This window comes from Mus caroli, unplaced genomic scaffold (assembly GCF_978045245.1).
Source record: "Mus caroli unplaced genomic scaffold, Mus_caroli_1 scaffold_14, whole genome shotgun sequence".
In the NCBI taxonomy this organism is placed as follows: domain Eukaryota; kingdom Metazoa; phylum Chordata; class Mammalia; order Rodentia; family Muridae; genus Mus; species Mus caroli.
Window position 1 is genome coordinate 39,178,009 of NW_028227269.1, and position 12,399 is coordinate 39,190,407.

General features: G+C 41.5%; 1 pseudogene; it reads left to right on the forward strand.

The window, feature by feature from the left end:
- Positions 1-11,549: 11,549 nt before the first annotated feature.
- LOC110307341 (zinc finger protein 511 pseudogene) lies at positions 11,550-12,187 on the forward strand (annotated as a pseudogene).
- Positions 12,188-12,399: the final 212 nt, after the last annotated feature.

Sequence of the window (12,399 nt, forward strand, 5' to 3'; positions counted from 1 at the left end):
CTTAATACCAGTGATGCTATTTAAGCCGCTCAAGTGTTATACACAGGGAGGAGTCCAAACACTGAGGATCTGTGATACCAACGAACCAACTGCTACCATTTGTTCTCATCCTAAGGTTTTGACTTGACTTCTCACATGTTCTTCCTCTTGCTTTTTGACTTTCCTTCTACTGGATTCTCTGGACCCCAGTCTAATCATCCTGACCTAGTTGGATGACTTGGGTTCTCTAGATCTTACCTTTTGCTGCAACTATACTAACTCCAAAAGGGTCAGCACAAGAATTTTACCCATGTTATTGAAAAATACTATGTCCTTGGTCTCCTCCAGCTAACACCTTAGATCTCACACCTGGTCACAGCCCTATACCACATAGGGGTAGTCTGGAATGGGCAATCTTTCCTGGGTAAAGGATGTCAGTAACCTCTGTACCAACTTAGCCATCTCTCCTCAGATAGGTTGCTCTATTACATGGATAAGGGCTTGTGACTTTGATCAAGACTCAGATCCCTGCAAGCTAGACCTGTAAGAGAAGTGGGATGTAACCTTGGGATTTTCCCACCCATACCCCAATTCCCAAATAACAACTTGGAGGTTTATTTATTCATGAATAAATGTGTAGGCCATAAATTTTGTTCCATGACTAGCTCATAATTTATATAACCCATTTACACTATTCTAAATCTGCCAGAAGGCTAGTTACCTCTCCTTAGTTTCATGCATCTGACTTCCTCAGAGTCCAGGGTGAATCTCCCCAACACCTGACTAACTCCCAGGGTTCCTATCTCTCTTCCAGATGTCCTGCCTCAGCCTCAGCTCATTGGTCATGAACTCCTTATTGACAGGTGATGCTTCCACACAGTACACAGGGATTTTCACTACAATGACAAGGTCAGTTCAGAGTTGAACTATTCAACTCCTGGGCATTGAAGTCTTGAGCCCCATAAAAACTGCCAAGGTAAACTGTAGTCAGAATTCACAAGCAATGGCTTCAATGAATTACTTAGAATAATAACTCGAATCCATTAGCCTTGAAATGAGATGAATAAATTTAACATTGTCCCAGAAGATGTACTAGGGAGAAATATGACGACAAATTACATGGTTATGAAATTATGCTTTCAGATGGATAAGCTCAGTTCTGGGTTCTGCTTCAGAAAAACATAAAAACTAATAAAATGCAAAACATAACCTATATTGCTGAAGTTTCCTGAGCAGTCATCTAACAAAGAAAATATGTGTTTCTATCAAGGCACTAAAAAGCTCTGTGGAGAGAGAAAGGCTTCAAGTAAATTCAATTATGAGTCTGTGGCTTGGATGTATGCTGGCTGAACCTCATAGAAAAGCAAGGCGTCTTATCCACTAAGGCTTTCTTAGGGAGACAGATATCAAATAATAGATTTTAATTTCTGTAACAAAGAACTTCAGTGCACTTGGCCAAGTCAGTACCATTAGTATGAATTTAAAGAAAATTAAGCTGAACCATGAAACTTAATAATGCCTTGAACTTATAGATCATTCCGCTTAAAGTAACTCCTTTCTATTTCGGCACTGTGAAAGCCGTGATTAAAGAAAATCATAAGGTTTACCAACTGCATTCCACCTTTTCTCCCAGTCTCATTCACAGCAATCTTTTGTAATTACATACTGATTTCCATATAAGGCCCTTCAAGAGTTTTTGCAAACATTAATTAAGCTTTTCAATACCCCAGCAAGGGAAAAGGCTGGCTTTAGAGCTAGGAGACATCTGTTTGGTGTGACGGTGGCTGCAATGACATTTGTTCCTGTCACTCAGAGTCAGCACACAGAGCTTTAACCTGTGGGAAGAGAGGAGATGTGCTGATTCTGCCAGAATTACAAGTGACAGCACAATGCCTCCGCTTGCTTTAAGGAAGATGGGGTGACTTTCCCTGTGAATTAATTGCTCTCTTTCAAAGGATGCAAAGATATTTTTAAGTTTAACTCTGAATAACTGATGCGAGTTTTTTTATTATAATGACATTTTTGAAATCCATTTGAATCCAATGTTCTGTCTAGCCTCTACATAAATATTGTTTTAGAGACAGCTTTAGGTTCTGTGTAGCTAAGGCAGTTGAAAATGAGAAATTGGCATACAGGGCAAAATTAGAGAGCAGCTCACTTCTGCATACACATGGATCATATCCTTCCTTTTAAATGTAGAAACAACAATGTCAGCTTTAAGACCACAGGGAAACAGCAGAATGAATAAGACAGGGTACCAGACACTCTTTTCTAGTCCTGAAGATATGAGCCAGGGAGATCAAGATGATTAACAAACACTTGTTCTGTTAAGCCTGCTAAAAATTTGTAAGGAAAATTGTAAGTGATCTTCTTTCAAGCCTTAGCCTATAAATGATTGCATTATAGTCCAGCAGCATGGATTGCTTACACAGTGTTCTGACAGGAAGGCTGGTGTTCCCAAGCCACCAGAACAGTTTTGGCAGTTGGTGCTGGCAAATTAGTATTATATCCAGATCTCTATCCCTGTCCATAAAACTTGAGTGGGACACTATCTACTATTTCTTGGTTCTTGACTCTGACTATACCCCATAATGATGTGAGGAACATTGACACAGCTGAGCATAGAACTTTCGTGAAAATTCTTCAAAAGGTTCACAGGAGGGGATCACTTGAACTCAAGGGTTCAAAGCTCTCCTAGGAAACAGAGAGACACTGACACCTGGAAACAAGTAAGCAAACAAATATCTTTGAGGATGAGGTGCTTGTAGGAATTTTCAGAGTGATTTTCACCCATAGCCTTAGCGGGCAACTATGGTCAAATAGCATCTATGAGGCCACCAATCCAATGACAAGGCCTCAGCCCAAACCCAGAAAGTGCTTCCACTGTCCCCATTCCTGTCTGTGACTCTCATCTTTACCATGGTAAGTAGCTGTTTGCTGGCTTGAAACATTAACCAGAGATGGGGGAGGGGGGACCAGCTAAGCCTGTTCTCATACTCAAGACCAATAGGTTTTCTGCAGGAATATTGTCCCTGGCACTGGTATCCAGCTCACTCTAGATGCCACATTGTATGATGACACTGCAGGCCAGGTCCTGAGAGGCCAGGTCGAGTTAAAAAAAAATATTCCAGAGGGGAATCAATGCATCTGACTTCAAGGATCAGAGGCCCAATACTGTGCAGATATATAGGCCAGTGGATCAAGAAATCCACCCTGTAAAAAGAGCTTTCAGAAATATTATAAAACAGGCCATCTGGGAGTTCCCCAAAGATGAAGCCTAGGTTAGTGGTTAGCAGAGGAAGATATTTCATTTTTCCTTCCTATCCCCTAGCCAAACCTTATAAAGAGACAAGTTTTCAACATAGATTTCTGAGAGGAGCACATTAATTGTGTGGGAAGGGGAAAGGTTGTGATTCAACCACGCTTGATATCCTGATATCTTTAGGTAATGCCACAGAAATCACATTAAGGACATATTGAGTCACAATGAAAAAAAAGAGTTCTTTTTCCTGTTCCTTTTGAATCCTTCTGATTATACCAAGATAGATATTTCAGTTAGTTGTAGGTCTTGGGCATCTTTCCGGAACTTGACAATATCTCTTTTTAATAAAGAATGAGGAGAGGCACGGTAAGCAGCTGGCGAGAAAGCTTAGTTTTCATCTGTATCTATTTATGCGGATTCTCTTATTCATTGCAAATGTTCTTCAATTTGTATTAGTGATTTAAGGCTTCCTTACAAACTACCTTTGCTTGTGAAAATATGACATGATATAAGAAGATAATACAGCAGGAAGTACACATATATAACAAATATTTTAAGGATGAGTAAAAATATTTTACTATTTTATCTCAAAATGTGGCCATCTTTTTAAAAAGTTAGCATGTTTTGTTAGAAAGAGCTCGTTGCCAGCTTACTATGTCTTAGGGCATATATTAGAGAAACTATGCCTAATTTTTAGAATTGTTAAGTAATGAACAATATGTCTTAAGAGACAAAAACTAGCCTTCAACCCCTAGGCCTCCTAAGTAGCAATCATGAGAGACATGCTTTAACATTGTGGAATGCATGAGTGATTCATTTCAGTGCTGGGACCAAACCCAGAAGCTCATGCTTGGTAGCTAAGGTCTGCCAAAAAGCCACACCCCAACCTCAAATACTGTGTATTTCCAATATAAATGAACTTTGATTTACTATCCACATGTATCCCTAATTCTGTTTTCAGATGGAAGCCCTTTAGAAATGTCCAGTTCAACCATCTGGGTTATCTAGAAAAACTTCCACTTGCTTTTATTATTCACACAGGAACTAGGAGTTTTTAAAAACCAACTTCAAAATAGGCTTTGTAAAGATAAATAGCCAGTCGGGCGGCTAGCTAAGCTGGATGGCCTTTATCTGCTTTGTTCCTGTGTGGCCAATTTATAGGGTGAGTCATTTTGTGGGGGAAGGGAAAGGAGAAGGAACCGGGCTTGTTAAGGAGACATGAGGAGGGATAGTCTTGTCTCCGTGAGGTTTCTACTGTTGCGATAAACACCCTGGCCAGAAGAAACTTGCAAGGGAAAGGGTTTATTTCAGTTTATTTGTTCTAGTCCATCTTCCAGAGAAGTCGGGCAAGGAGCTCAATGAAGGAATCTGGAGGCAGGAGCTGATGCAGAGGCCAGGCAGGAGTGCTGTCTACTGGCTTGCTCGGTCTGCATGGCTTGTTTAGCCTACTTTCTTATCATACCTAAAACTGTCATCCTAGGGTGAGCCTCACTCGCTATAGCCTGGGACCCCCCACATCAATCACTAATTAAGAAAATTCACTATAGACTTGTTTGTAGGCCAATTGAAGTTCTCTCTTCCCAAATGAAAATGGCTTGAGCTTGTGTCAAGATAACTAAATAACTAACTAAATAAACAAACAAACTAGCCAACACAATGCTCACCATGCAATACATACATGCATGAAAACTTTAAAAATTAAAAAGTAATACTTTAGATAATCGTACCCTGCATAGGTAGTAAATCCACTCCCAGAAGCCATAAGGTTATTAAATGAAAATCCCAGTGCCTGAGATCAGCTATGTTCCTGTGAATTGGTGTTCAGTGAGCCCCCCAAGGCCCCTGAGACAAAATAGGAAATTGTCTCTATGGTTGCCCACCAGAACTGCATGGGTAAGACCCTCTTGCTGAAGATACCATACAGTTTGGTTGCAAGAAATATAGAGAAATTGCTGGGCGGTGGTGATGCATGCCTTTAATTGCAGCACTTGGGAGGCAGAGGCAGGTGGATTTCTGAGTTTGAGGCCAGCCTGGTCTACAGAGTGAGTTCCAGGACAGCCAGAGCTACACAGAGAACTACAGAGCTACACAGAGCTACCCTGTCTCAAAAAAAAAAAAAAAAAAAAAAAAAAGCCTGATATAGCTGTCTCCTGAGAGGCTCTGCCAGAGCCTTACAAATACAGAGGCAGATGCTTACAGCCAACCATTGGACTGAACACAGAGTTAATGGAGGAATTAGAGAAAGGACTGGGGGAGCTGAAGGGGTTTGCAACCCCATAGAAATAACAACAATATCAACCAACCAGATCCCCACCCCTCCCCAGAACTCCCAAGGACTAAACCACCAACCATGGAGTACACATGGCTCCAGCTTCATATGTACCAGATGATGGCCTTGTCATGCAGCAATGGGAGGAGAGGTCCTTGGTCCTACAAAGGCTTGATAGATGCCCCAGTGCAGGGAAACTGAGGGTGGGGAGGAACACCCTCATAGAAGCAGGGGGAAAGAGAATGGGATAGGGGGTTTTGGGAGCAGGGGGTGGGGGTAGGGGAACCAGGAAAGGGGACAACATTTGAAATGTAATAAAGAAAATATCCAAAAAAGAGAAAGAGAAAGAAAGAGAGAGAGAGAGAGAGAGAGAGAGAGAGAGAAAGAAAGAAAGAAAGAAAGAAAGAAAGAAAGAAAGAGAGAGAGAGAAAGAGAGAGAAAGAAAGGAAGGAAGGAAGGAAGAGAGAAAGAAAGAAAGAAAGAGAGAGAGAGAGAGAGAGAAAGAAAGGGAGAAAGAAAGGAAGAAAGAAAGGAAGGAAGGAAGGAAGGAAGGAAGGAAGGAAGGAAGGAAGGAAGGAAGGAAGGAAGGAAGAAAGAAAGAACAAAAAAGACAAAACCATCTCAAAATAGTTTTCCCAGGGCTGGAGATGGCTCAGTGAGTAAATGCTTAGCAAGAAGGCCTGGCAATCCGAGTTCAATCCCCAAATCCTGAGGTAGAAGAAAGATATTAATTCCTGAAAAATATCCTGGAACCTTCCCACATACATTGTAGCATACACATGCCTGCACCCACATACATATCATACCCACCAACCCTCAATATGAATATATACATTAAAAGTCGGTTTCTGAAGGCAAGCACTTGTACGGTTAGATAAGCCAGATGAATGTAATTTACTTCCGTCCTATGTTGTCAGTTTATAGTTTGAGGCATTCTGTCACGACATTGTGGAGGACATTGATCGGGACATTCTTGTCTATGCTCTTGTGGCTTGGGGTAGCAAGTTTTGGCCCGGTTGATTTGCACTGAAGCGAGGTTGTGGCTTCATGGTTGTTTATGTACATGGGTACCATCTCCTCTCCTACGTCGCTGAAATAGAGCCCAAGTAAACATTAATGGGCAGCTCATAGAGTATGCTTCTGTGCAAAGCAATGTCTAACAACAATATTTTAAGACATCAAAATAAATAATGAATACAACTACTGTCAGGAAATTGGGCAAGGCGGGGGAGAGAAAACTGCTGTGTATTCCATACCACAACCCCCTCATTGCTTTGGTGTGATCATACTTAATTCCATCATTGTGAGTGTGCACGTGTGTGTGATGGTGCAAGATGAGTGTATACACCTTATCGTTTCCATTCTTTCTTCATCTTGCTGAACAACTTTTTTTTTTTCCTGAGAGTGTTTCATTGTGTTTCCTTATCACTATATGCTTTGGTGTGTTTCCTATTAACAAGGACATTCTTTTCTACAAACACAGCAAGAAGTTCGTCATTGATACAAATCTGTTATCTAATCTATAGTCTACACCAGTTTCCTTAATTATCTTAACAATGCCCTTTATATCTTCTCTTTTCCAATTAGGAATATAATCAATGATCGCACACCAAAGCTAATGGTGATGTCACTTCAATGTGACCACATCCTTTGGGTTTCTTAACTTTGATACTTTGAAGATTCCATCTAGTTGAGTTGAAAATACCAAGCATCTTGAATTTGCCTGATTTCCCCCATGACTACTGGATCTTTACATGGTTGCAAATACTATAAGCATCATAAATATTTCCTTATGATAGTTGGAAGTCTTAGCTCTGTTTAATTATTTCACAATATAACATAAATATATTAATGTTGCAGTGAATACTTTAGACATATATTGTCTTTCATGTTTTTGATTATTCCCTTAAAATGTGAATACCAGAAGTAAATCAGTAAGTGTGAGCATCTTTGAAACTATGGAATATAAATTTCCTAACTGCTTTCCAAAGGGCCTATGCAGTTGACCAGTGACAGCTGACAGCCAGGTTCATACTGAACCCCACAAGTATCAGAACTGATGGTTACATCTCTCTCCATTCATTTAATGAGCACTTAAAAAATTCCACTTGGAGAGAATTTTAATTTGTCTGTACAGTATTTTCAGGTAAGAGTAAAAATTTTCCTCTGTGGAATTTTCCAGCTGTTTTGACTTCACACTGTTTCGGTTTCTGTCTGTTGATATAGACTACATTCTGATGTGCTGTTCTCAGAGTAAGTCTGGCCTGGGTAAGACACTTGGGTCTGTTGTCTGACAGGCGCTTTCTCTCCAGGTTGATCCCCATCCAGTTTTTCCTCGTGCCTTATTCTCCACCTACGCTATTTGTGGTCCACTGACAATGTGTTCTTTCTTGCCTCCGGGGCTTTGGTACTTCAATGGAGCAAAAATAATTTTCTCTTTATTCTTCATGTGTATACCTAGGAAAGATCCCTATAACTAAGACAGATTTATACAAGTATATAGACAAGTGTTGTTCCCCATATACAGAAGGAAATTCTCAGGCTACATAACTCTGAAAGAAGTCACTTTAGATCCAGGTTTATACTGAATGTCAACAGAGGACAGCACAGCTTTAGAGAAGTGATGAGAGAAAGAAAAGAATTTCACATCTTTAAGGGTAGCAACTTGTGGAAAGGCAGCTGAGAGGGACTTTGCGATGGATGTTCCTTGGGGGCTCTTTTTGTGTAAAGAAGGGCTTGAAGTTGTCTTTGGTGACAAACTTTCATACGTCCTGCCCAAAAAGAGAGAGGAAAGATCTCTGCCTTTGGAAAAGTATATTCTGCTTTTAGGAAAATGAGGAGGGAGCAGGAAACGTTTCTGCTATTTGCTTCTCGGTTGCCTAATTTAGCTCAAAATAATCTGCCAAAATGAGATGCCTTCAAGTGGCGATCTCAAGTCCTCTTAGCACAAACTTCTCCTCCCTCCCCAGTTCTCTTCCTCAGTCTCTTGCACCCAGACTTTGAGGTGTCAGTTTAGATGGCATCCATAGTTTCCAAGTTACTCCTCCTGGTCAAAAGATTACGAGTCTCACCCTCCCACCCCGCCCCGCCCCCCACTGCCATATTACAAGGATCAATTTGTCTCTCTCTGTGTCCCTTCACCACTTGGCATGAGGTTCAATAGATTTGCTGTCTTAATATGCACAGAACATCTTAAGCCAGTGGGGGAACAAATCAAGGAGGCCTCTTACTTTTCAGTGCCCCGCCTTTGTTTTCTCTTGCAGACAAAATTCATATGGAACGACAGACTTTCTGTCTATCTCTGTCTGTCTCTGTGTCACTCTCTCTCTTTCTGTCTCTGTTTCTGACTCTGTCTCTCTCCCTTCCTCCCTCCCTTCCTCCCTCCCTTCCTCCCTCCCTTCCTCCCTCCCTCCTTTCCTTCTTCCCTCCCTCCCTCCCTCTCTCCCTCCCTCCCTCCCTCCTTTCCTTCCTCCCTCCCTCTGTTTGTAATGTCTATACAAGGCTACTTTTTCATCACTGTAGCAGTGAAGGTTTGGAGCCAGGGGCTAACCTGTTCACTGACTGTGGAATAATAGTGAAAGGAGGAAATTGGAATCAAATGAATAAGAGACGGTAGGAGAATTCATTTTTTAAAATATAAAGCTCTTGAAATCCTCCTCTATATACTTGGTCTACCTGCTTTAAAAAAACAAAACCCTCTGTAGATGAGAGTTATCTACCATGCTAGCCACTAAGCACACATGGCTCCTTATTCCAAGTTAAATTAAGTTATTACTTAGTTTTTGAGTCACCCTAGCCACATTTTGAGTGCCCAATTGCCCTATGTGTTTAGTGACTAACGATAGTAAGCAGCAAGAATGTAGTCCGTTATTGTGGAAAGGTATTGGGTAGCACTAGTTTTGATCTCAAAGTTTCAACATGTTAAGCTCCTTCCAGAAGAAATTCACATGAAAACATCTGAGCCCACTTCTAGTAATCATTCTAAAGGTGCAGTTTCCATTTGGAACTAAGTTACAATCTCATATCAATTGCCAGTAGTTCTGGCTAACCTTAACAACCATATTATGTTTCCAAAGTCATACTTTGAATTAGCAAGTTATCAGTGGGCAAGATTATCTTGTTATACAGTGGCTTTTAGTTTTTGCTGATCACATTGTGTCTTAGTCAGGGTTTCTATTCCTGCACAAACATCATGACCAAGAAGCAAGTTGGGGAGGAAAGGGTTTATTCAGCTTACACTTCTGTTATTCTCCTGTTCATCACCAAAGAAAGTCAGGACTGGAACTCAAGCAGGGCAGGAAGCAGGAGCTGATGCAGAGCCATGGAGAGATGTTACTTACTGGCTTGCTTCCCCTGACTTGCTCAGCTTGCTTTCTTATAGAACCAAGACTACCAGCCCAGAGAAGGCACCACCCACAAGGGGACCTTCCCGCTTGATTACTAATTGAGAAAATGCCTTACAACTGGATCTCATGGATTCCCCAACTGAAGCTCCTTTCTCTGTGATAACTCCAGTTGTGTCAAGTTGACACACAAAACCAGCCAGTACACATTGACTCTGATTTTGACACATCAAACTATTTGATAAAAGTAATCATGTTTTGACATATTTCATTATAATTAATTTAGTTGTATATAGAAATTAAAATAATATATACAAGGACAAATGTCTTCCTTAGAAACCTTAAAAACACAAGCCCTACCTGGAAGTGTAGGGCAAAGGCTATAACTCAGTGGGAAAGTGTTTGCCTAGCATTTATGAAGCCTGGATTCAATTAACAACAACCACCATCACCACCAACCACACACACACACACACACACACACACACACACACACACACACACACTATGCTGGTTATTTTTTGTTGTTGTTTGTCAACTGGACTCAGTCTAGAATCAACGAAGGAAAGGGACCCTCAGACTGCCCAGTGAGCAAGTCTGTGGTGGCATTTTCTTGGTTGCTGATTGAAGTAGAAGGGCCTGGCCCATTGTGGGAGGTGCCATCCCTAGGCACCTGGGTTTGGGCTGTATAAGAAAACATTCCTCCATAGTCTCTGCCTCTATTCCTGCACTGAACTCCTACCCTGACTTCCCTCAAGAAAGGATCATCTTCTGGGAGTTAAAAGATTAAATAAACCCTTTCCTCCTCTAAGTTGTTTTTGGTCAGTGATCTTTTGGTCTCTGATCTTACATCAGAGAAGCAAACTAGGATACAAACATGATGCATTATTACCCTTATAATACTGGTTTGGAATGTAGCTTAGTCTTACATTATGTTCTTAGCATAGACAAACACCCAGATCTAACCCTCAGCAACACACACACACAAACACATACCACACACACACTTCATCTCCCCACCCTAGAAAACTAGTAATTTAAATAAAGAGGTGTTCCCCAAAGTGGATACCACGTTCTTTGAGAAAGACTGAGAAGAAATAAGGAGACACATTGTCATTTTACATACTTTCTGTCTTGGTATCAATACAGAGTCGTAAGTATGGAACAGGAAACAGTCATGCAAAGGTCTCATGTTGAAGGGGTTAAAAGATCATCTGGCTATATTTGTCCATGTCTTGGTCATTACAGGCTAGGAGGCCAGTCTAGGGTCATTAATATGCTAAGGATCTCCTATGCCTCATCTCATTCCTCTCTACCTACCTTTGATGCAAGCATTATTCTGATTGTTTTATTTTCTATATTGTACCTAATGAGACTGGCTCATTTAAGGAGTCCAGACTTACATGTCTACTAAATAAGGGATACTGAATCTTAGGTTAGAAATAAAGTCTAAAGCCAGAGGTAGGACCCCGGAACATTAGGCAAATGCCTGCCTGGCCTTTGTTAGGAATTATAAGTACATTAGAATATGACTCTGATGACTCTATTTAGAAATTCTTCAGGTTTGCTTAAGAATATTGATTTATGTTGACAGGGGCTGAAGGGCTGTGGCTGAAGGGCCGAGGAGCTTGGAGCAGCCTAATCAGTAAACCCTGTGGCTGGGGAGACACCCTTCTGATTTGCTCCACATCCCGTACACTTCCTGCAGGATCACGAATTCTTCGAGGATGGGGATGTGCAGCAGCACTTGTGCTTACAGGCCATGCTCACTCAAGTGTCTGAGATGCTGGAAAAGTCCACGGTGCCAGAGTTCACCTGTCAGGTGGCTGACCATTGCCAAGTTTTTGCCTCCATAGTGGAATACCAGCACCATTACCACGTGAGGCATAGAAACACCTGCTCTTTCTGCAGCTGTGCCTTCCCCTCCGGGCATTTGCTGGGTGTGCACTTCCTGGAATGACATAACTCTTTGTTTTAGATCCTGGCCCAGAGGCAAGACATGTACAGGGCTCAGGTGAAAACTGCCCAGAGAAGTTCAAGACCAGCTAAGACCGGATCACATGATAAGGCTATACATGTACCCTGCAGATATCTGATTTGATAGACTCAAGACAAAGAGAGTCCCAGCCATGCCAGCTGCAGCAGATGCAGCAGCCAGAGCCTTGAAAGACGACAGTGATGCCATGAAGATCTGCTCTGAACCGCTGCCCCTGAAGGAGGACCTACAGCCACAGAATACCTTCTACTATCTCTTTTTGCCAGGGTGCAGCCAGAGGATTTAAAAGCACCAAGAAAAAACAAAAAACAAAAACAAAAAAAAAAAAACACCACTGATGAATCCTAGCTAGGAAACCAGACAGATTTTCAGGGAGTGATGGGCCAGAGCCTTTCTCTTGCTTCTGGACCAATGTCCTGAGCTGAACCCCTGCCACCTCCTTATTTCCATCTCTGGTCACTTGAAGCAACCAGTGTGTAGAAACCCAGAATCTGTAGATTCCAGAAATAACCAGCACACACTGAGGGAGAGAAATGGAGACTACCTACTT